The sequence below is a fragment of the Girardinichthys multiradiatus genome, chromosome 23 (assembly GCF_021462225.1).
Source record: "Girardinichthys multiradiatus isolate DD_20200921_A chromosome 23, DD_fGirMul_XY1, whole genome shotgun sequence".
NCBI lineage: Eukaryota > Metazoa > Chordata > Actinopteri > Cyprinodontiformes > Goodeidae > Girardinichthys > Girardinichthys multiradiatus.
In genome coordinates, this window is record NC_061815.1 from 29,211,758 (window position 1) to 29,238,504 (window position 26,747).

Genomic DNA, 26,747 nt, shown 5'->3' on the forward strand with positions numbered 1-26,747 from the left:
TTTCTGAATGCTTATGGTGTTTGTCTATGACTTTAATGACTTAGTTGTTTGTCTTTATTGGTATTTGCTTTTTAATTATTAATAAATAGATCTAAGCTAGTGAACCTTTAAAATATTCTCTACAAAATAAGGATAAAAGAAAAAAATAGATCACAAAGACAGAGACTTAAAAATATTGGAGAAGAGAACGGAGTCAAATAGCATCTTTTTAAAAAGCAGGTTTTATCTAAAGAGACCTCCCCACTGAGAACATATGGACCAAAGAATTAGTTACTAATTTCCAGCACCAGACACTGGAGGGGAACAAATTGTAAAAGTGGAATCTACTGGATATCATATCACAACTGTTCAGTGTGTCCATATATATATATATGATGTACAACGTCTGTTTGTTTAACTTAACCTTAGGTTACGATGATTAAAATGTTGGTCTTACTTTAACTTGGCACGAAATTTTGACTATAGCCAATGTTTACTTTTTAGAGTTAATTTAATTCAGTTTCATGTCAGACTGTTGGGTAATTTTTACACTCATCACTCTGATGTTAGCAATTATTATGCCCATATACTTAAAAAAAATCCTGTGTATAGGGTAAAAGAGGTAATTATGAAACACTGATTCCATTTTTTTATACTGTGTATAGACTTCTGGGTGTCATCATTGTAGCAATGGACATGTGCATTATGCGTTGATAAAAGTTCCTTATAACATTGCTCTTCTGAAACATATTTAAATGAGAACAAAAATGGTCCAAGTCCAAAACCCAGAGGAATGCTAGAAACAGTCCTGGAACGTAAGGAATAAACATCTTGTATGAGTGTAAATGGTAGTGGGACAGAGGAATATCACTTAAAACACATCATTAATTCCAACCTTTTCTTCAGGTTCTATTAATTATACTTTTTGCTTTGGTCAGTTATGTCCTTGATGGCTAAAGAATCAGGCCATTGTACCTTTATATACTTAAGTGTCAACCCAATGGTGTACTTGAAATCCAGGCTAAAACATTTTTTATTCAGTCAAAAACTGTGTTACACGGTTCACTGTACATAAAACAGGCAGAAGAATGGACAACCTTCGGATAGACTGAACAAGTAAAGGTAGGAGATCAAACGAATAACTAGTTTACATAATAATCAAGATTTAGATAAACACTAAAGCAACTACTATCTATGAAACTAGTGTGTCACTTTTGATGTGCCCCCGTATTGGGATGAAGAGTAAAATTCATAGTCCTCTGTTGCATTAGGTTGGGGTACATTCACAGAGATTAAAATTTATTTCCCTGTAAACACGTTTTAAGTCCTCTAAATAGTAAGTTTTCATGGAATTCTTCAAAAAGTCCAGAAGATCCACCAGAAGCTCATCCAGCTCAATGTCCTCCACCTGTCAGTGCATCACCAGCTTCCTGAAGGATGGTGAAGGAAGCAGGTGAGGCTGGGGAGCATCTTCTCCCGCACAAGAACCATCAGCACCGGCACTCCCCAGGGGTGTGTTCTCTCCCCACTCCTCCGTCTACACAAATGACTGCACCTTACCGGACCTATCTTAGAAACGTCTGAAGTTCACAGATGACAACATTGTTATTGGACTGATCCTGGACAGTGATGAGTCTGCATACAGACAGGAGGTGGATTGGCTGGTACACTGGTGTGGTCAGAACCACCTGGAACTCAACCCACTCAAGACTGTGGAGATGATGGTGGACTTTTGGAGAACACCACCCCCACATACCCCCCTCACCATCCTCAACCACATTGTTTCTGCTGTGGACCACTTCCAGTTCATAGGATCTACCATTTCTCAAAAGCCTGAGATTGTCACACATAGACAATGTTTGGAAGAAGGCCCCGGCCTTCATACGTTACAAGAAACTGTACGTCTTGAGGCAACTGAAGAAGTACAACCTTCCACAGGAGCCGCTGGTCATCTTCTGCACTGCCATAATTCAGTCTGTCCTCTCTTTGTCCATCTCTTTGTCCATGTCTCATCCGCAAAACAGGACAGGTCCAGACTGCAACAAACAATCGGGTCTGCATAGGACAGACCTTATGAATAATCATAAGGGCTGACCTTTTCTCTATCCAGGTTTAGGGTCACGAAGGGCAGCGTAAATCTCTCCAGACCCCACACACCCTGCACACAAACTGTTTAGGCTTTTACCTTCAGGTCGGTGCTACAGAGCGCAGTCTGCTAAAACCAACCGCCACAGAGACAATTTCTTCCCCCAGGCTGTTTCTCTGATGAACACTTGACAGTCAGAGTTCCAGAACAACACGATGCATACTTGGACTGATCTCATATTATATTTTATTGTAAAGTCAATGTATATATGTACATTGAAAAAGATATTCTTTATTATGAGACCAAAGTGTACCGGAGTTATCTATACAAACTCGGCAAAAAAGCTGATTCTGATAAACTAAATACATTTCACTTCAGGTTTAAAAAAGACGAGCATTCCCCACTACTAAAAGTGTCCTGCTTTTGTCAGAAAATTACTCTTAACATTAAAACAAATATAAACAGTCTTTTTTATGTAGGATTCCTATCAAGTTTAGCTGACTCCTCTTATACTAATTGTTAACATTAAAACATAATTAAAAAGTGACGATCAAGCAGAGATGTAAACAAACCTTGCCTTGCAATTCAAAAAGAATTAACAATAATTTAATCCCTTAAGTATAACAGTGCCTATATGACTGTTTCAGTTGGTTACTAATTAGGTGAGTAAAAACACACTTGAGCTGCTTTGATTTCATACAGTGTATATGAAGAAACTAATTAATTAATTAACAAGGTATAGGTAAAAAAAAGGTGAATAAAAATTAATATATTGCCAGAATTCATAAAAAGGTCAAATATTCTTGTTTGTATGAAATCGTATAAGCTTGTGATCCTTAGTGGTATCAAAGACAATACCTTCCATGTTAACTTACAGAGAGAAAATTCTACCAAAGATACAGGCTAGAGATTGTTTTATTTCTGTTGGATACCTTTTTGACCATGATAAAATATTCATCAGAATTAGGGAGCGGCTTTTTTGTTAAATTGCACGCCCACAAGTTTAACACAAAGTCAGTTTTCATTGACTTTGTGTTATACTGTGCTAACTTGACACAAGGTTTAGTGAGTGAGGAGAAATATCACAGGTTGGAGTAAAAGCAGAGTGACGAATGAATGCGCGTAATGTCAGACCTCTCGTCACCTCTGAAAACCACAGCGCTTTATTCATACTGGGACTTGTACCTATCCACCACAGTTGCTTTACAAATGAGACTGGTTCTGACATTATTGAGCTTTACAGAATTGTGTCTTCTTTTCTCTGATGCTTATGAGCTTCTCAGGAATGTTGTCAGTTTATCTTTGTTTAGATTTATTGCTGTAGGTCTTGGCTAGAGGGGGCCAGCAGGACCACGTCATCCGCAAAAAGAAGAGACGAAATCCACTGGTCCCCAAACCAGACCCCCTCCGGCCCTTGGCTGCATCTAGAAATCCTGTCCATAAAAGTTATGAACAGGACCGGCGACAAAGGGCAGCCCTGCCGGAGTCCAACATGCACTGGGAACAGGTCCGACTTAGTGCCGGCAATGCGGACCAAACTCCTGCTCCGCTCGTACAGGGACCGGATGGCCCCTAATAAAGGGCCCCCGATTCCATACTCCTGGAGCACCCCCCACAGGGCATCACGAGGGACACAGTCGAATGCCTTCTCCAGGTCCACAAAACACATGTGAACCGGTTGGGCAAACTCCCATGAACCCTCGAGCACCCTGTAGAGGGTATAGAGCTGGTCCAGTGTTCCACGGCTGGGACGGAAACCACACTGTTCCTCCTGAAGCCGAGGTTCGACTATCGGTCGGACTCTCCTCTCCAATACCCTGGCGTAGGCCTTACCAGGGAGGCTGAGGAGTGTGATCCCCCTGTAGTTGGAACACACCCTCCGGTCCCCCTTCTTATAAAGGGGGACCACCACCCCAGTCTGCCAGTCCAGAGGCACTGTCCCCGACCGCCACGCAATGTTGAAGAGGCGTGTCAACCATGACAGCCCTACAACATCCAGACACTTGAGGTACTCAGGGCGGATCTCATCCACCCCCGAAGCCTTGCCACCGCGGAGCTTTTTAACCACCTCGGTGACTTCAGCCTGGGTGATGAAAGAATCCAACCCCGAGTCCCCAGCCTCTGTTTCCACCACGGAATGCGTGATGGCAGGATTGAGGAGATCCTCGAAGTACTCCTTCCACCGCCCGATAATGTCCTCAGTCGAGGTCAGCAGTCTCCCGCCCCCACTATAAACAGTGTTGGCAAAGCACTGCTTCCCCCTCCTGAGGCGCCGGACGGTTTGCCAGAATCGCTTCGAGGCCAACCGGTAGTCCTTCTCCATGGCCTCACCGAACTCTTCCCAGGCCCGGGTTTTTGCCTCTGCCACAGCCCGGGCCGCAGCACGCTTGGCCTCACGGTACCCGTCAGCTGCCTCAGGAGTCCCACAAGCCAACCACAGCCGATAGGACTCCTTCTTCAGCTTAACAGCATCCCTTACTGCCGGTGTCCACCACCGGGTTCTGGGATTGACGCCACGACAGGCACCGCAGACCTTACGGCCGCAGGTATGGGCAGCAGCATCGACAATAGATGCAGAGAACATGGTCCACTCGGACTCTATGTCTCCAACATCCCCCGGGATCTGGTCGAAGCTCTCCCGGAGGTGGGAGTTGAATACATCCCTGGCCGAGGGCTCCGCCAGGCGTTCCCAGCAGACCCTCACTATGCGCTTGGGCCTGCCGAGTCTGTCCGGCTTTCTCCTCCTCCAGCGGATCCAACTCACCACCAGGTGATGATCAGTGGACAGCTCAGCCCCTCTCTTCACCCGAGTGTCCAAAACATGCGGCCGAAGGTCTGATGATACGACAACAAAGTCGATCATCGACCTCCTGCCTAGGGTGTCCTGGTGCCAAGTGCACTGATGGACACCCTTATGTTTGAACATGGTGTTCGTTATGGACAATCCGTGACTAGCACAGAAGTCCAATAACAAAACACCACTCGGATTCAGATCGGGGAGGCCATTCCTCCCGATCACGCCTCTCCAGGTGTCACTGTCGTTCCCCACGTGGGCGTTGAAGTCCCCCAGCAGAATAATGGAGTCCCCGGGAGGGGCACTATCCAGCACCCCCGACAGGGACGCCAAGAAGGCAGGGTACTCTGCACTACCACTCGGCCCGTAGGCTGAAATGATAGTCAGAGACCTCTCCCCAACCCGAAGGCGCAGGGATACAACCCTCTCATCCACTGGGGTAAACCCCAACACTGTGGCGGTTCGCAGCCGAGTGTGAAGCGGCTGGGATGAGGATCAGCTCCTCCAAGTCCGAGGCCATGGTACTCGACCGGAAAAGGGTGGCTTGTCCTCTTCAGGTTGGAGGGGAGTTCCTGCCTCAAGTGGAGGAGTTTAAGTATCTCGGGGTCTTGTTCACGAGTGAGGGAAGAATGGAGCGGGAGATCGACAGACGGATCGGTGCAGCTGCCACAGTAATGGGGGCGCTGTGCCGGTCCATTGTGGTGAAGAGAGAGCTGAGCCGAAAAGCAAAGCTCTCAATTTACTGGTCGGTCTACGTTCCTACCCTCACCTATGGCCATGAACTTTGGGTCATGACCGAAAGAACGAGATCACGGATACAAGCGGCTGAAATGAGCTTCCTCCGTAGGGTGGCCGGGCACTCCCTTAGAGATAGGGTGAGGAGCTCGGCCATCCGGGAGGAGCTCGGAGTAGAGCCGCTGCTCCTCCACATTGAGAGGAGCCAGTTGAGGTGGCTCGGGCATCTATACCGGATGCCTCCTGGACGCCTTCCTCGGGAGGTGTTCCAGGCACGTCCCACCGGGAGGAGGCCCAGGGGACGGCCCAGGACACGCTGGAGGGACTATGTCTCTCGGCTGGCCTGGGAAGGCCTTGGGCTCCCCCTGGAGGAGCTGGAGGAGGTGTCTGGAGAGAGGGACGTCTGGGCGTCTCTGCTGAGTCTGCTGCCCCCGCGACCCGGTCCTGGATAAGCGGAAGACGACGAGCGACGAGATTTATTTGTTTATTTCAAGCATGTTCACATTCACATTTATACAGGTCCTTCTCAAAAAATTAGCATATTGTGATAAAGTTCATTATTTTCCATAATGTCATGATGAAAATTTAACATTCATATATTTTAGATTCATTGCACACTAACTGAAATATTTCAGGTCTTTTATTGTCTTAATACGGATGATTTTGGCATACAACTCATGAAAACTCAAAATTCCTATCTCACAAAATTAGCATATCATTAAAAGGGTCTCTAAACGAGCTATGAACCTAATCATCTGAATCAACGAGTTAACTCTAAACACCTGCAAAAGATTCCTGAGGCCTTTAAAACTCCCAGCCTGGTTCATCACTCAAAACCCCAATCATGGGTAAGACTGCCGACCTGACTGCTGTCCAGAAGGCCACTATTGACACCCTCAAGCAAGAGGGTAAGACACAGAAAGAAATTTCTGAACAAATAGGCTGTTCCCAGAGTGCTGTATCAAGGCACCTCAATGGGAAGTCTGTGGGAAGGAAAAAGTGTGGCAGAAAACGCTGCACAACAAGAAGAGGTGACCGGACCCTGAGGAAGATTGTGGAGAAGGGCCGATTCTAGACCTTGGGGGACCTGCGGAAGCAGTGGACTGAGTCTGGAATAGAAACATCCGGAGCCACCGTGCACAGGCGTGTGCAGGAAATGGGCTACAGGTGCCTTATTCCCCAGGTCAAGCCACTTTTGAACCAGAAACAGCGGCAGAAGCGCCTGACCTGGGCTACAGAGAAGCAGCAGTTGCTCAGTGGTCCAAAGTACTTTTTTCGGATGAAAGCAAATTCTGCATGTCATTCAGAAATCAAGGTACCAGAGTCTGGAGGAAGACTGGGGAGAAGGAAATGCCAAAATGCCAGAAGTCCAGTGTCAAGTACCCACAGTCAGTGATGGTCTGGGGTGCCGTGTCAGCTGCTGGTGTTGGTCCACTGTGTTTTATCAAGGGCAGGGTCAATGCAGCTAGCTATCAGGAGATTTTGGAGCTCTTCATGTTTCCATCTGCTGAAAAGCTTTATGGAGATGAAGATTTCATTTTTCAGCACGACCTGGCACCTGCTCACAGTGCCAAAACCACTGGTAAATCGTTTACTGACCATGGTATCACCGGGCTCAATTGGCCTGCCAACTCTCCTGACCTGAACCCCATAGAGAATCGGTGGGATACTGTGAAGAGAACGTTGAGAGACTCAAGACCCAACACTCTGGATGAGCTAAAGGGAGCTATCGAAGTAACCTGGGCCTCCACAAGACCTCAGCAGTGCCATAGGCTGATTGCCTCCATGCCACGCCGCATTGAAGCAGTCATTTCTGCAAAAGAATTCCCGACCAAGTATTGAGTGCATAACTGTACATGATTATTTGAAGGTTGACGTTTTTTGTATTAAAAACACTTTTTTCTTATTGGTCAGATGAAATATGCTAATTTTGTGAGATAGGAATTTTGGGTTTTCATGAGCTGTATGCCAAAATCATCCGTATTAAGACAATAAAAGACCTGAAATATTTCAGTTAGTGTGCAATGAATCTAAAATATATGAATGTTAAATTTTCATCATGACATTATGGAAAATAATGAACTTTATCACAATATGCTAATTTTTTGAGAAGGACCTGTACACCATGATACATATTTACATGAACATTGGTTTGTAAAGGAGGTAGGCTGAAGTTATTCTTCATTTAAAGAGAGCCAATAAAAAATAAATATATTTATATTGATAAATTGACATTTATCTACTGGAAAATGTAGTTTGAGGTGGGTGTTATTAAGAGTTTTGATTTTAGGTTAGAAGATTTAAAAGCCATATCAGAAAATATAATAAAGTTACATTGAAGAATGTCAAAAATATTCAGCATTTACAATGACTGCCTGATTAACCAACTGGCCACACTGGGTTCAATTTCCATTCAATTCATTGCAAGGGACTTTGGAAGACAAGACATAAGTCACATTTATATAGATACGATCCAACTCAATCCACATTTATTTATTTTGATTTAGTTTATTCCAATACATTCAAATCAGAATCAGAATCACAATCAGAAAAGCTTTATTGCCAAGTACGTTTTTGGACATACAAGGAATTTGTTTTGGCGTAGTTGGTCCAAATTACAGTTTTATTAAATAAAGTCAGATACAAATTTAACCTGATTTAAGAGCAATGTCGAATTTTAAAAAGGTATTGTTGGGTCTGGGAGACTTTGTCTCCTCTTTTGCTTGCTGCATCCTTATTCCTCCCCTAGGTGGCGTCTGAATATGGTGGCTGGTTGCTGCGACAGGTGTGGCTCATAAAGCCTCGTCAGGAGAGGGATAAGAGGAGTCTGCTGCTAGCACTTCATTACCTGAGTGTTAACCAACTGTGGTAAAGCTCTAGCCCTCCGTAGCTCCTGATTCAACATTTAATAAGGATTATCTCACCTCATGTGTTTTCTCCATCAAGTTGCCCCTGTGTTCTGGATTTCGTTCCAGTTCGTTTCCTGGTTCCTGAGCTACCCTGCATGAATTCAAGTTGTCTCCTTTGGACTGAAGATTCCGGCTGGCAGTGAACTGAATCTTCCTTCCTTGGATGCACCTGTGATCGAACCCTGCTCACCTTCCACCGTGTTCACTTTCCAAGCAGCCCTGCAAAGACCCATTGCACTGTGACAAGCTCATCTTCCTCCTGGATCAACTTTACTCTCCTCTGGCTGGTCATCGGCTCCCAGACCCCACTCATTCCTCCCTGGCGGTTCATCATCTCATCCCCTGCGAGCACAATTTTCCTTGTCAAATTTCCAATATCCTACAGCATAATTAATAATCCTACCTGTCCTCTTTCATCTGTGGTTAAAGACCTATTCTCTGTTCCTGGTCCCGGATTCCGGATTTACTTATCGGACCTGTTACAATAAACATTTTAAGCTTTCTCCTGACTCCTGAGTGTGTTCTGCATGCAGGTCAAATCAGTACCAAAAACGATGACAGGTATGGGATAGATCAGACCTGGGATTTGGTAGATTCATAAAATGCCAATTAGCAAACCTTGGAAAACAGCAGACTGCCCTGAACATTTGTCAATCCAGTCTCTCATCCTGAACAAGCATGGGCAAAGGGGGTTGGAGGCAACAGTGGAGAAAAACAACTCCTCATTAACAAAAAGAAACCTCCAGTAGAACCACACCCATTCTTACTGTATTTTGTTTGGCTTTACTTAATTTTTTTGGGTGACCAACGATGCACACATCCACAAGGCCCAAAAAGGTTGCAGATTATATGATGAAATGTGAATGCAGAGAATGTAAAATGCAAAGAGCTTCATGTGTGGTTCAGTTATAATGCAGTTTTGTTGTACTTCTTGTTTTTGTTTTTTACCCTGACTGTATTAATCGCAGTTGCTGTCTTTGGTTGTACAAATGCTGACCCTTGGCATCTACTGAAGTTCACAGGAAAATATTGCTTTTTTTTATGTCGCCATTCTTTTGTCAAAAAATATTTTTTTGTGTATATGAATCCGCATACATGTATTTGGTTAAAGGTTCTTGTTTTGTGTTGTCAGAGAATAAGTACAGCTCATAACATTTGCATATCATGTAAAAGTAAAATTTTTTTCAGTGATTTCAGAAAATGAAACTTATTTTATGTTGATTACTTACCCATACTGTAGAGTGAAATATTTCAACCCTTTCTTGTAACTGTGATGAATATGGCTTACAGATATTGAAAACACGAAATGCAGTGTCTTAGAAAATGTTAATATTGTGAAAAGGTTATATTGATAGGAGGTTGAGTGTAAGGAAATGTGTGGTAGGTAAAGGTGCACCAGCAACACAGATAACCACAGCCTTGACAGGATTGTCAAGCAAAATCCAATCAAGAATTTAGGGGAGCTTCACAAGGAGATGGGGCTGGCGCATCAATAGTCACTATGCCCAGATGAATCATGGGTTACAAATGTGACATTCCTCGTGTAGAAGCACTTACCTGGACTAAAGAGAAAAATAAATAGACTATTGCTCAGTGGTCTACAGTATTATTTCCAGATGAATGTAAAGTTTTCATTTCGTTTGGAAATTAAGGTCCCTGAATTGGCAGGAAGAGTAAAGGCACCCAAGCACATTGTTTGAAGTCCAGTCTAAAGTTTCCACAGTTTGGGGTGCCATGTCATCTGCTGGTGCTGGTCCTCTGTGTTTTCTGAAGTCCACAGTCCACACTTTGTGCTTACTTTTTCTGACAAGCTTTGTTGAGATACTGATTTCATTTACCAGCAGTACTTGGCACCTGCCCACATTGCCAAAGGTACCATGAGCTGGTTCAATAACTATCATGTTACTGGCCTGACCTGAAACCTACAGAGAATCCTTAGGGTATTCTTAAAAAGAAGATGTGAGACACCAGACCCAACAAATGACCCAGAGGCTACTATCAAAGTAACCTGGGCTTCCATTAGGTCTCAGGAGTGCCAAAGACTGATCACTGCATCAATGTGGCGTGGCATGGAGGCCTCCTTTTGCTTGGCTTACTGAGTAAGTTGTCCAAAAGGAGACACAACCAAATATTGAGTGCATCGAATTGAACATGCTTTTCAGAAGCCTAACATTTGTGTTTATAATATCCTTTTTATTGATCCTTATTATTATTCAAATTTTCTGAGAAACTGAATATGGGGTTTTAATTATATGTAAGCCATTATCATTAAAATTACAAAAAATGCTGGGTATGTGCTATTACTTGCCAACAGAACACATGGAATTCCTTCTTCTTAGAAATATATGTGACTATTCAGGTGAATCTGTGTTGGTTTTTGTTTTGGAATAAAACTTTTCCCTGGAATTTTGTTTGAAACGAGAGGCCTGTTAAGTTATTCAGGTTTATTTATATAGCACATACACAAGACAATCTAAACTGCTTTACAGGACACGAAAGGACATAAAAAAATAAAATACCAAAATGTACGCATAAAAATATGGCATAAATGAAGTTTAATGAACCCACTGTAACCAAAAATGTTTTCAGTCCTGAATACAAAACGTACAACAGTTTTTGTATTTGTTTCAGGTTATCAAGGAGTTTGTTTAAGAGATGAGGTGCATTAAAACTAGATGCTGCCTCGCCTTGTTTTGTTGTGTTCCTGGGGACAATGAATGAGCAAGTCTCTGAAGACCAGAAGGATCTACAAAAAGGAATACTTTGCAACCCTAACACTCACACAAACACAAACACTGAAGCACATGGTTCCTCTAGTTAGATTGCCCCTTTAAAGTGCCTGTGACATCGAATTTTCATGCTAAGTCCTGTTACATTTATGGAAATTAAACATTAATAAAATATTTGAAAATTTTAATTCATGCCACTGAAATGAGCTGCTGTTGAGATATATGGGCATAAAAAAAAGGCATTTCCAAACTAATCCTTTACGATTTTATTGTGCTCTTTCATGACCTCACAAGCCAACCACAGCTGATAGGACTCCTTCTTCAGCTTGACAGCTGCCGGTGTCCATCACCGGGTTCTGGGATTGCCGCTGCGACATTCAGCGCAGACCTTACGGCCGCAGCTATGGGTAGCAGCATCGACAATAGATGCGGAGAACATGGTCCACTCTGACTCTATGTCTCCAACATCCCCCGGAATCTGGTCAAAGCTCTCCCGGAGGTGGGAGTTGAATACATCCCTGGCCGACACAAGCTCAGGCTCCTTCCCCCCCAGCAAGGTGACATTCCACGTCCCTAGAGCCAGCCTAAGCACCTGGGGATTGGGCCGCCGAGGTCTCCACCTTCAGCCACCGCCCAATCCTCTTTGCACCGGTCCCTCACGGCTCCCCCTGCAGGTGGTGGGCCCACTGGGGGATGGCCTCTCATCTCTCGTTCGGCCTTGGCCCGGCCGGGTCCCGCGAGGAGCAACCCGGCCACCGCTCTCCGATGAGTCCCCAGGCCTGGCTCCAGGTTGGTACACCGGCTCTGCCGTACCGGGCGACGTCACGTGCCTCGATGTTTTAGTCCTCATGAGGGTGTCTTGAACCGCTCTTTGTCTGACCCGTCACCTAGAGCCTGTTTGCCATGGGAGACCCTACCAGGGGCATTTAAGCCCCAGACAACATAGCCTGTAAAATCATTCGAGCACTCAAACCTCTCCACCACGTTTAGGTGGCGGTTCAAGGAGGGGTGTAATTGATCTTAATTTAATAATAATTTTGTATTATTATTATTAATAATAATGAAAATAATAATTTCAGATTTTTAATTATTAACAGTAACTGCCAATATCTAAATGTATTTGTGTGACAGGGAAGTGTTCTTACCTGCTGAGCCTTGATCCATTTAGCAACAACAACAACAACCTTTTCTTTAGTGATCTTTTCACATCAGATGCTCTGAACAGCATGGTTATAGACTCTGCTTCAACATTCTCCTTCGTCTGGTAAATATCCTGACTTCTAATATCATTTCTCTTGCAATCTCAGATGTTTCTTGTTTGAAACAGTTTGTCAAAAAATCCTCTGATCACAACTGTAGCTCTGATCCTCTTCATTTCAGGAAAGTATTGGAGACTAATGGCTGCTGACATATTATTGCTGCAACCACCAGCAATGCACTGGTTGACCATATTAACTCTGTTTTTAATGCAAATTGGCTTCTACCCAAACCGTTTATCATTGACGCTCACACAGTGAATGACCGGAGAATTCCCCTTTGACGTCATTTCTGGGCAACCTTGGACTTGCAAAATTTAACATTGAAATATGCTCATTTTATGTCACAATTGTCTTGTATCACGTCTTTAATCCTAATATTGTGTCAACTACTGCCCAATTCCTTCAACATTAAAATGGTTTCTTTCAATTTCTGCATTTGTGGAAAAAGCATGTCACGGGCACTTTAATTAATCAAAAAGTTAGGTTTTTATGCAACAAACAATTTTCTGAGTAGTTCACCTTTAATTATTTCATACCAATACCATACCAAATTATATCCCTTTATGCTTTTTTTGTTTTTAGCATAGAACCACATTTACTTCTATTTCTCCATCATGTTTAATAATCATGCAGAATACCATTAGGCTTCAGTGAGATTATCCTTCAACAGATATACCATCTTCATAGAGAACCGCAACAAAAACACATAATGCTTTAATGCTTTAAATATGGCGGTATTAAAAGCTCTCGGTGCAGATCTAACTGCAGTGAAATTAATACTTTTTGTGTGGAAAATCAAAGTTAGTAATATGCTCCAGTTTGCCTAAAATTTGATTGTAAATCATTGAAATTCCACTCAAGGTTTTTTGTTAGTTTATGGTGGCTTTATTTTCCCCCCAACATTAATCCTATCTGATCTTACTAAGATATGTTCACATTTTTGTCATTTCAGGAGACTATTATAGTGTTGTAATTTTATAGATAAAGGCATGAATGAAATATTTCAAAGGGAATTGACTGCCTGTTGGCTTATATTAATTTTATTTTCATATTTGTAATGCCTTGCAAAAGTATTTATACCCTTAAATGTTTTCACAATTTTCATGCTATGTAATGGTAAAACACAAAGTAGTTATATAATTGAGAAGTGAAAGAAAAAATGAAACATGTTTCTAAAATATAAAATTTTAAAGCCATGTATCAAAACACTGACTGAATCCATCAATCAAGTCCAGTCACTAGTTCTCTCTGAGGTTTAAACTAGACTTTGTCTGCCCCATTAGAACACATGAACATTCTTTGATCAAAACCATTTTATTGGGTCTGACCGTATGTTTAGGGTTGTTGTCCTTCTCCAAAGTGAACCTCAGCCCAGACTCTAGTATTCCCAGACTCTAGTATTCCTTTATATTTAGCTCCACCCATCTTCCCATATGCTCTGAAGATTTTCTTTACCTGCAAAAGAAGAGTTTGCATTTTATGATACTAACACCACCATATTTCTCACCATGTGTGTTCAGAAGGTGTTTTTCTTCAGACATAGTGTTTTGCATGCTGGAACAAGTGGATATCTTTCACATCTAATCAGAGAACCTTCTGCCACATGTTTTGCCCCCTTACATGGCTTGCAACAAACAGAACCACTGAGGTTTCATTTTAACAATTACTAGCCTCTCTTTTATAAAGGTCGATTTTGTAGATGAGTCAAGTAAATATTGGCCTGTCAACAGATTCTCCTACTTCAGCTGTGGATCTCTGCAGCTCCTCCAGAGTTAGGGGCTTCTCTGATTAATGCTCTGCTTGCTTGGCCTGTCAGTTTACATGACTGGCCATGTCTTGGCCTTACAGAGCTACTTGAAAGTTCAAAGCTTGTGAAATTGTTTCATAACCTAATTCTGTTTTATAAAAACTTAATCCCTGACCTGTCTTGAATGTTTCATGGTCTTAAAAATACTGTTTGTTCATTACTGTTTTCTAACAAAAATCTGAGGCCTTCACAGAACAGCTGCAATACTGCTGAAATTAAATTACACATTGATCTACTCAATTTACTAATAAGGTACCTCCAGAAGGCAATCAGTTGCACATTTAGAGGGGTTAGATTAAAAGGGTCTGAAAAACTATGCATGCCATATTTTTCAGGGTATTTTTTTCCAGAAAACATTTTGATGACTTTGTTTCACTTCACAATTATGTATTGTGACAAAATCTGCAAAGGTTCAATGGGTATGAGTACTCTGCAGGGCACTGTAGCTTTTATTTGCATACCATGCGCAAGTGTCATGCCGGAAATCTCCCATCTATCGTATAAATTCATATTCAGCCAATAGGCGAAAAAAATTAAAAAACAGCTGCAGGCTTCGAGTGCGTGCACTAGGGTGTTTCTCCATTATTCTTCTATGAGAAGCATTGGCAAGAACCATGATGTTATATGTTTCTACAAATCACCCCAAACGACCCAATTGGCACATTCACAAGTGAAATTTTGACAGATTAATGAATGCTTTGTCAAAAGAGTGAAATATATCCCTGTTCAGGGATATGTTCCTTCCCTCTTTAATATCTTGGTTATTTTCTGAACGTTCAAGGGTGTTTTTCCCATTTGTGCCCCTGTTAATTTCTGATCTTGCCAATGAAATTTCAATTATGATTCATCCCTGCTTTCACAATATCACAAAGCACTCTACAGACACTCTCAAGCCCCCATGCCAATATTTAAGCTTTGGAAAAGGTCAAGTGTCTGGATCAGTGTCAGTGTCAGAATATCTATTGACCAGCTAGAAGAAAACCAACTGAAAGATTGACTGTTCATTAAATCTTGTCAAGAATGAGTTAGAAATATTAGTTTTAGGCAAATGTTCATCTTAGCCTCTGTTTGCTTCTTGCAACAATAAAACAAAAACATGGTAAGAGTTTCTCCTTTCTGTTTGAAGCTTTCTTTTGACGCTCTAGCCCATTTTGTCACACTGGTGATGTTTGGGATGTGACATTCCAAAAGGTCATTGCATGCTGCCCTACCAGTTATAGGTCAGCATAATGGTGGGGAACCATCATATTTTCAGCAAGTGCCCCACCCTGTTTAAGTATATAAGTGAAATTCTGGGTTCTTTCCTACTATGTAGGGTGTCTGACCCTGCATTCCGACTTCTGCCTTCTCTGTGGGGAGGGACATGACAGAAATTTGTCATGAACAAAAGCATTAAAAACAAGGGCAGAAAACGACAAAGTCATTTTTAAGAGCAACAGCGAAGCGTTAATTTTACATCAAAGTTTCCTCAGGTGAAGAAGAAAAGTGTGGTTTCTAAGGTAGAGCCCTGGATTTCAGCTGTACTTTGTTAAACTGCAAGGTTTTTTTGCATGCAAGTGAAATGTTCAGTTTTAAATTCACATTATTTCTATTGCACAAAATCACAAAAAATACTTCCCATGTTCAATTTAAATCCAAGTACCTTTGGTTAATGCGTTTGACTCATAAAATGTAATGCTATTTTTTAATCCGAAGAATTCAATTTGATCCAATTAAAATTCTGTCCCAAACAATCATGTCAGATCATTTAGTAAAAACAACCTTTAAGGTGCACTAAATATGCTGTTCAAATCCATTCCACATGCTAAGCCAGCAAAAAGCAAACATGGAGAGGTACTCTTCCCTTTTAATGGGATGAATATCCAGCAGGAGCAGAATTAGGATACATTGCCATCTGTCTTGATATGCTGGGGGTTAAGTAAGGAGGAAAAAGACAAACACCAGTGTACTTAGCAAATCATATCTTCCAAGACAAAGAGGAAATAAGAAGTAACAGTAATGGCAGAAGCGTAGCACCAAAATTCTGGGCCCTGTTTACAGGTCCTTCTCAAAATATTAGCATATTGTGATAAAGTTCATTATTTTCCATAATGTAATGATGAAAATTTAACATTCATATATTTTAGATTCATTGCACACTAACTGAAATATTTCAGGTCTTTTATTGTCTTAATACGGATGATTTTGGCATACAGCTCATGAAAACCCAAAATTCCTATCTCACAAAATTAGCATATTTCATCCGACCAATAAAAGAAAAGTGTTTTTAATACAAAAAACGTCAACCTTCAAATAATCATGTACAGTTATGCACTCAATACTTGGTCGGGAATCCTTTGGCAGAAATGACTGCTTCAATGCGGCGTGGCATGGAGGCAATCAGCCTGTGGCACTGCTGAGGTCTTATGGAGGCCCAGGATGCTTCGAAAGCGGCCTTTAGCTCATCCAGAGTGTTGGGTCTTGAGTCTCTCAACGTTCTCTTCACAATATCCCACAGATTCTCTATGGGGTTCAGGTCAGGAGAGTTGGCAGGCCAATTGAGCACAGTGATACCATGGTCAGTAAACCATTTACCAGTGGTTTTAGCACTGTGAGCAGGTGCCAGGTCATGCTGAAAAATGAAATATTCATCTCTATAAAGCTTTTCAGCAGATGGAAGCATGAAGTGATCCAAAATCTCCTGATAGCTAGCTGCATTGACCCTGCCCTTGATAAAATACAGTGGACCAACACCAGCAGCTGACACGGCACCCCAGACCATCACTGACTGTGGGTACTTGACACTGGACTTCTGGCATTTTGGCATTTCCTTCTCCCCAGTCTTCCTCCAGACTCTGGCACCTTGATTTCCGAATGACATGCAGAATTTGCTTTCATCCGAAAAAAGTACTTTGGACCACTGAGCAACAGTCCAGTGCTGCTTCTCTGTAGCCCAGGTCTGGGGAATGCGGCACCTGTAGCCCATTTCCTGCACACGCCTGTGCACAGTGGCTCTGGATGTTTCTACTCCAGACTCAGTCCACTGCTTCCGAAGGTCCCCCAAGGTCTGGAATCGGCCCTTCTCCACAATCTTCCTTCTCGTTGTGCAGCGTTTTCTGCCACACTTTTTCTTTCCCACAGACTTCCCACTGAGGTGCCTTGATACAGCACTCTGGGAACAGCCTATTCGTTCAGAAATTTCTTTCTGTGTCTTACCCTCTTGCTTGAGGGTGTCAATAGTGGCCTTCTGGACAGCAGTCAGGTCGGCAGTCTTACCCATGATTTGGGTTTTGAGTGATGAACCAGGCTGGGAGTTTTAAAGGCCTCAGGAATCTTTTGCAGGTGTTTAGAGTTAACTTGTTGATTCAGATGATTAGGTTCATAGCTCGTTTAGAGACCCTTTTAATGATATGCTAATTTTGTGAGATAGGAATTTTGGGTTTTCATGAGCTGTATGCCAAAATCATCCGTATTAAGACAATAAAAGACCTGAAATATTTCAGTTAGTGTGCAATGAATCTAAAATATATGAATGTTAAATTTTCATCATGACATTATGGAAAATAATGAACCTTATCACAATATGCTAATATTTGGAGAAGGACCTGTATAAACCATCTTGGTGATGCCCCCCATGCTCACTAGATGAATATCTCCCATGCATATTTTTCTTGTAGAAAAATACAAAGATAAAAAAGACATAATATTAGTTTTACCTCAACAATGAAAAATGCTTATGGCCAGCATAAAAAAAAAGACGTTGATGTCAAGTCTTCAGTTATATCTATTTTTGTTTGCTTGTAATTGCTATTAGCTGTTGTTGGACATGTGTTTAACTAAATGAGTGAATGAAAATGCGGTTGAAATGTGTTTTCCAGTAAATGTCATTTAAAAAGTTTAAAGTTCATGTTTTGTTTTGCTAACTGGCTTTCATTAGAGCAAATTGCAAGGCCGCTACAGGGGTTGGACAATGAAACTGAAACACCTGGTTTTAGACCACAATAATTTATTAGTATGGTGTAGGGCCTCCTTTTGTGGCCAATACACCATCAATTCATCTTGGGAATGACATATACAAGTCCTGCACAGTGGTCAGAGGGATTTTAAGCCATTCTTCTTGCAGGATAGAGGCCAGGTCACTATGTGATACTGGTGGAGGAAAACGTTTCCTGACTCGCTCCTCCAAAACACCCCAAAGTGGCTCAATAATATTTAGATCTGGTGACTGTGCAGGCCATGGGAGATGTTCAACTTCACTTTCATGTTCATCAAACCAATCTTTCACCAGTCTTACTGTGTGTATTGGTGCATTGTCATCCTGATACACGGCACCGCCTTCAGGATACAATGTTTGAACCATTGGATGCACATGGTCCTCAGGAATGGTTCGGTAGTCCTTGGCAGTGACGTGCCCATCTAGAACAAGTATTGGGCCAAGGGAATGCCATGATATGGCAGCCCAAACCATCACTGATCCACCCCCATGCTTCACTCTGGGCATGCAACAGTCTGGGTAGTACGCTTCTTTGGGGCCTCTCCACACCGTAACTCTCCCGGATGTGCGGACAACAGTAAAGGTGGACTCATCAGAGAACAATACATGTTTCACATTGTCCACAGCCCAAGATTTGCGCTCCTTGCCCCATTGAAACTGACGTTTGGCATTGGCATGAGTGACCAAAGGTTTGGCTATAGCAGCCCGGCTGTGTATATTGACCCTGTGGAGCTCCCGATGGACAGTTCTGGTGGAAACAGGAGAGTTGAGGTGCACATTTAATTCTGCCGTGATTTGGGCAGCCGTGGTTTTATGTTTTTTGGATACAATCCAGGTTAGCACCCGAACATCCCTTTCAGACAGCTTCCTCTTGTGTCCACAGTTAGTCCTGTTGGATGTGGTTCGTCCTTCTTGGTGGTATGCTGACATTACCCTGGATACCGTGGCTCTCGATACATCACAAAGAATTGCTGTCTTGGTCACAGATGCGCCAGCAAGACATGCACCAACAATTTGTCTTCTTTTGAACTCTGGTATGTCACCCATAATGTTGTGTGCATTTCAATATTTTGAGCAAAACTGTGCTCTTACCCTGCTAATTGGACCTTCACACTTCTGCTCTTACTGGTGCAATGTGCAATCAATGAAGACTGGCTACCAGGCTTGTCCAATTTAGCCATGAAACATCCCACACTAAAATGACAGGTGTTTCAGTTTCATTGTCTAACCCCTGCATATGTCCACCTATGTGGAGTTCTGATTTTAACTTTAACTAAAACCGATATAAGGTATGATAAGGAAGCTCAGAGCGGTTACCAGAAGGGCTGACAGAGGAGTGTGGAAAGCGAGGGAGAGATCTGAGTGGGTGATCTCCACACAGGCATTGGACGTAGGAGGTGGATAACTGCAGTCCAAAACTTAGACATTCACAGAGGAATCTAGTTTCCAGTTTCTGTCAGGGAAGACAAGGGAAGTTACAAGCAGGAAGTTGAGGAACAGAGAACACACAGAAGCCTTGTCTTGATTACCACTCTAGTGAGCAAAACAATCTGGAGTTTGTCTCAGGGATGCAACTCCTCTTTAAACCGCTGATGAGCTTTGATGAGCTACATGAACATTTTGTAATTTCTTTTCATCTTTAAGTGTTAGCAGTTATCTTTATACCATTTAACATTTAATTTACCTCTCAAAAATCTACTTAGAGCTGATTTAAATTACTTTGAAAATTGTTCAGATGTAATACATACGTTAAAAAAAATAGGCATTTATGCTCTAGGAACAGAAAAAAAGACATTTAAACATGTTCATGTTGAATTTCTGAATAAATCAAAAAAGTGCCTTTTTGTCTTTATGACTGAATTAAAACACCTGTTTATTGTTGTCTTCATATTTTCCACTACTTCATTATATATTGCACTAAATATAGTTTTGAGGGCTTTTGTCTCCTTACTTGGAGCTAATAATTCACATTTAACGCTTCAATTCTAAATAATGATGTTCAAAATTAAGCTAAAATTTCTAACATAATGAAAGAGGCAAGGCGTAGTCAGAAATTAAATGAGGGTTAAACCTCTGGTTGATTGCATTTTTATTTTTTCAGATTAATGGAAGTGCTGACTTGCACCTTTCATTACAAGAAATAAAACTTATTTTAAGAGCAGAGTCTCTGACCTGAGGTTGAAGTCAAGTCTCAAGTCTTTAGGGCAAAATCAAAGTCGAATCTGACTTCTTTTATTTTTGCAATTTAAGTACGACTGAAGTTTGAGGCTCCAACTCGAATCACCATCTCCATTTATTATAGCCAAAATGTTAAAATATGCTGGTCTTTTTAATTTGACCAATTTCAGTTCTCTGCCATGATCAATCACTGGGAAAATGCTCCAGCATCACTAAAATTTAAACAGTTTTTATCATGAGGTCTGCAACATCTCAGCGACACCTCGGTGTCAATAGGTGCTTTAATGATAATTATATAGTGGGAATTAATCTATGAGTTCAAAAAAGTGCTAATGTACTGTATCACACTACGACAGCTGCTCCTGATGAGCTTTAACTTGATTGTGTTGTGCTGCCCACCTTCTCTTCTCAAAGAAATTAGATTTCATTCCTGCTTGCTTTCTATTTGTAGGCTGCGTCCCCTTTCTTGAGGAAAGATTTGACTTCTTTCCACGTTCAGCTCCTCTGCCCACCGAGGTCGGATTCATTAAATGATCACATTCATGAACTCACAAATCAATCTGAAAAGACTCACAAAGAGAGGGTTGGCAATTAGAAAAGTTTTAATGATGTGAAATTACATAATTATATATTTGGCGCTCGGACCTGGGAGGAAGACATGAATGTTGACAATGATATGAGCTAGGATGAACATTGTAAAGCTTATATTTAGAGATGTCTTCCCCCTGATCCGACACTGGTGGTGGATTGGCGGCCAGGGAGTGAGGAAGCCAGGAGTAGATGGGAAGGAAGCTGGTGGAGGTGGGATGAGCTCAGCTGACAAGCGAGGAGGAACACAGCCGAAGGTCCTTTAAAAACAAGGTGTCGGAAGGCGATTGGATGATGAATCAGGCGGACAGGATGCTGATTGAACTGCCGGGAGACGCACAGGGAAGTCATTGGACGGTGAGATGGTGAGGGTGAGTCTTTCATTCTGAATTTTCGTTAAACTCCATTTCTAAACAAAATGATGCATTTTTTTACATGATGAACTTGAAGTAAATGCTGCTCATCCTGATGTCATTTACTGCTACTCTATTGGTTGGTGAACATATAAAAAGTTGCAAGAACTAGAATGTCCTTTAAGGTAGTGGCTCAATGATTGCTAAGTCACTGTGTGTGCATGCAAGGGCAACAGAGACAGATTTCAGTTGTTTGTTCAGTTTTGACATCTTTGTGAGATGTCAAACACATTGTTAATGTAGACCTATTGGCCCCCTCTTACTTTAAGTTTAACTATGCTGCCTTTGGCTTTGTTTTATACAGGTTATCTATATTGTCATGATTTACCTGTGGTAGGTATTTGAGTTTGAGTTTCTTTATGGATCTGTTTCCTCACTGTTGTTTTGATCTCTAGTTGTAGCTATTTTAGTTCATCCTATTGCTCACAATTTTCTTATATTCATGTACATTAAGAGTTGTTAGATTCCTTCCAATGTTTCAGTGTTTCTCCTAGTCTGTGTTTATATGCCTCCCTCCTTCAGTTGCTCTCCATTCCCCCTGCCACCAGCTGCTCTACATTTCATCTGACTAGCTCTTCTAGTTCATTGGTCATTTCTTCACCCTGCCTCTGTATTTAAACTCTGGTTTTCATCCACTGAATCCTACTGTTGATTACCTGCTCCATGCCACTATAGATTACCTGCTCCATGCCTGTAACTCATTGTACATGTACCCATTTCTGTTATTAAAAACTATTCTACTCACCATGTGATTCCCATGCTCTTCTCTGCACATTGGTCCTGCAAGACACCCCCATTCTATGACAGATACGTTGATTTATCTTGCTGGAAGTAAGCATAGCAAGTACACTGTGGTCTTAAAGCTACAGATATGCTTAGCAACAATAATCAGATAGGTACAGGGGTTGGACAATGAAACTGAAACACCTGACATTTAATGTGGGAGGTTTCATGGCTAAATTCGACCAGCCTGGTAGCCAGTCTTCATTGATTGCACATTGTACCAGTAAGAGCAGAGTGTGAAGGTTCAATTAGCAGGGTAAGAGCACAGTTTTGCTCTAAATATTGAAATGCACTATTGAGTTTTCCTGGCTTCACCATTAGAACAAAATACATACACCTTGCTATTCATGTGAGCACATGACAATGGCCATTTATATACCATTTAAATAAAGTATCAATGTGCTGCTAAGCAATAGAAAATACATCCAAATAGGTTATTTTAAGTTCTAATAACTTCCTTAAAGGTAACATCTAAATTCCTTGGATGCCATTTTAGAAGTCATTTGAATGAGTTGTCATGGTTTGACATTTTCAACACTAAAGTTCATCCATTTCCCAAGACAAGACAAATCTCCCATCACAATCCCACATTAAAATATAGTTTAAAAGAAAATACAAGCATAATGCCCATTTAGGTAAAGGGCAAACAGTCAAACACTACTAAAACCTCTTTTTTTTTCTTATAGTTTCACGGCAATAGCACTATTGAAATAAATACACTATTTTATTCCCATAAAGACATTTAACCCATCAACCTTTTGTTTCATTTACTACTTTTCTGTCAATATTAAAAAAATCTGACACAAATATCCAACAAACCCTTACAAGATCGTATAGTTTAGTATGTGTCTAAAGGTGCTCATCTACCTTGAGCTTAGAAAAGGCAGGTCCGCTATCAATGCCATCTGGAAAACGATATGACAGTATGCAAAAGGATCAACATAATGACAAACATTCATTATCACGATTCAACAAAAGAGCTGTATTTACTTATTGCCATGAGTTTATACTATTTTCCAAAACTGTGAAACATATTTTTGTTTGTTACTTTGCATAAGTTATTCAAAAGGCAAATACTGCAAAACCTTCAGGTACGTAGTTACATTTGTTTTAATTTTGTAACTACCTCCACACATAACCTCCTAATTTGAGTTCTGTAATAATATTCATTTATTACATTTTTAAACAGCAGGAACATAATATTGAACACATTAATGTTATTCTCTGTATATATATTTCTAATGAGTATGTTGACATTAAATTTAATCCAAATATTGTTAAAACACACAAATGCAAGGAAACCCAAACACACAAGACCATAAATTAATAAGTAGATAGGCATAGAATTAGAATCTGAATAAGCTTTATCTCACAGTGTCCAGACATTCGGTATAAATATAGAAACATTAAAGGAAACAAAACAACGAATAAAGGCTTGTACAATTCCTGGATGGAGGGAAAGTCAGCCGCAATGATCCTCTCTGTAGCCTAATTTTTGAATGTAGTTTTGACCTGTCCTGTGTTGTGGATGAGCCAGACCACACAGTGGTGGAAGCACACTGAACAGACTAAATAATGGCTGTGTAGAAGATGACCGCACCTGTAGAAGGTTGTAAAGGTTGTAAGCTAAGATAGATCTGAAATATGTAGGTCTAATATTTTGAAGCTGTTGTGAAAAAATCACCCAGTCTCCAACCTATAAAATTCTTAACAGCTCATTCTTCAGCTGCACATTTCTCTAACATTTATGCTTTACCACGGGTAAATATCCGCTCATAGAAGGGCTTATTTGCTGTGGATGAAAGGGGATTTTGGAGAAATCTCCAATGACTCCCTGCACAGCAATCAAGCATTGGCCTAAATGTGCAGGAAGCCATGCCACCATGATTCTGGTCCAAGCAACTCTATTCAAATGTCTCATACCAGTCTCCCTGTAGAAATGGCTTAAATGAGCCTGTTAGTCTTTGAACGAGTCTGAGAGGAAAACGGGACATGTCAACCAGGGAGAGATCAACAACGAAACAAGAGGAGCATTCGTTTCCGCCTCAGGGAATTGTACTGGCTAGTATCCCCAGCTCTCCCCTACACTGATTTGACAGTCAATCTTGAGCCTCCAAAACAATATTACATACCACGGATGAAAGAAACTTCACAAAGTTTTATGTCAAATTTGTCTCTTAGAGTTCTTGTTGCCAAACTTGTTTTAGTTTTTATTCTCAAAGATGAGAGAGAGCACATGCAGATTTTTGTAGCATTACAATAACTTATTATTAGAACCAAAATCACAGCAAAAAGTGTTATTGAAAACAAAGTCAAAATCTTAACAGTTCATTTGCTCCATCTGTTTTTTCTGAAAACATAACACATTGTGCATACCAGAACACCACAAACTGTAAATAATTGCTATTTTAAATTGAAGTAGTAAGAATGTAATTGTTGTCCAAAGCCAGTTTTTGGCAACCTCTCAAAATATATTTTGATGATTGTTCGCCTGCCAACATGACTGCACATTAGCTATCAGCTTAACAGCTATAAATTTACATCAATCAAGGTCTGTTTCTACCTTTGATGTCACCTGGTGAACAACCAAATTGCATGAAAGGAATTTGAAAGGTTGATTTTTACCAAAACAATAAAAAAAGCCTTTATTAAAATGAAACCTTCTGCCTTGCATTGCTTATGGAACAATTTTTATTTTTTACGATTTGAGATCAAAGCTGAATGCAGTCCAGGTCTGAGCAATGGAGGTGTGAGTGAATTTGTGTGAAGTAAAGAGACGCCTTCCTCTTCCCAGGGGATCAACAACATTCACAGTTACCGTGGTGACCAATGAGAAACGGCTCTCCCCTTGCCACATAAACCTTATTTACTATTGCAGCTGTTCAATTTTGCAACACCCACCCCACCTTTTCTCTTATTTGGGTCTCTTGCCTGAAGAACTGTACATTGCTGCCTGTCTCTACCTGTAAGATAAATGCATCTGAAATGGTGCAGCAGTAAGGCTTCACATTCAAAGAAATTTGCCCTTGGGTTACAGAAGATTTAAACAAGGCCTTTAAAAGTGATAATTACAATTCTGTCGGTCAGCCTGCCTTATTAAAGCATTTATTTGAAACTTGCAATTGTTTCCCACAGGCTATTATTCTTTGCAAAAGCTTTGCAACACATTCTTGGAAAATTGCAACTATCTGAAAATTGACTTGGAAAATCACAAGGCTTAACATACACACATGTAAACGTTCTACCTGCACACACAATGCTGAGAAGTTATAGTATAGCATTAAAAGCATTTGCTGTGTAGGTCTAGCTTGTGCATCCAAAACTCATAGGACTGGACATTTTGGGGGTGTCTAATGTCATCCCCTGTGTCCACATAACATTACAGGTCTTGTACAGGTCCTTCTCAAAATATTAGCATATTGTGATAAAGTTCGTTATTTTCCATAATGTCATGATGAAAATGTAACATTCATATATTTTAGATTCATTGCACACTAACTGAAATATTTCAGGTCTTTTATTGTCTTAATACGGATGATTTTGGCATACAGCTCATGAAAACCCAAAATTCCTATCTCACAAAATTAGCATATTTCATCCGACCAATAAAAGAAAAGTGTTTTTAATACAAAAAACGTCAACCTTCAAATAATAATGTACAGTTATGCACTCAATACTTGGTCGGGAATCCTTTTGCAGAAATGACTGCTTCAATGCGGCGTGGCATGGAGGCAATCAGCCTGTGGCACTGCTGAGGTCTTATGGAGGCCCAGGATGCTTCAATAGCGGCCTTTAGCTCATCCAGAGTGTTGGGTCTTGAGTCTCTCAACGTTCTCTTCACAATATCCCACAGATTCTCTATGGGGTTCAGGTCAGGAGAGTTGGCAGGCCAATTGAGCACAGTGATACCATGGTCAGTAAACCATTTACCAGTGGTTTTGGCACTGTGAGCTGCCGCTGTTTCTGGTTCAAAAGTGGCTTGACCTGGGGAATGCGGCACCTGTAGCCCATTTCCTGCACACGCATGTGCACGGTGGCTCTGGATGTTTCTACTCCAGACTCAGTCCACTGCTTCCGCAGGTCCCCCAAGGTCTGGAATCGGCCCTTCTCCACAATCTTCCTCAGGGTCCGGTCACCTCTTCTTGTTGTGCAGCATTTTCTGCCACACTTTTTCCTTCCCACAGACTTCCCACTGAGGTGCCTTGATACAGCACTCTGGGAACAGCCTATTCGTTCAGAAATTTCTTTCTGTGTCTTACCCTCTTGCTTGAGGGTGTCAATAGTGGCCTTCTGGACAGCAGTCAAGTCGGCAGTCTTACCCATGATTGGGGTTTTGAGTGATGAACCAGGCTGGGAGTTTTAAAGGCCTCAGGAATCTTTTGCAGGTGTTTAGAGTTAACTCGTTGATTCAGATGATTAGGTTCATAGCTTGTTTAGAGACCCTTTTAATGATATGCTAATTTTGTGAGATAGGAATTTTGGGTTTTCATGAGCTGTATGCCAAAATCATCCGT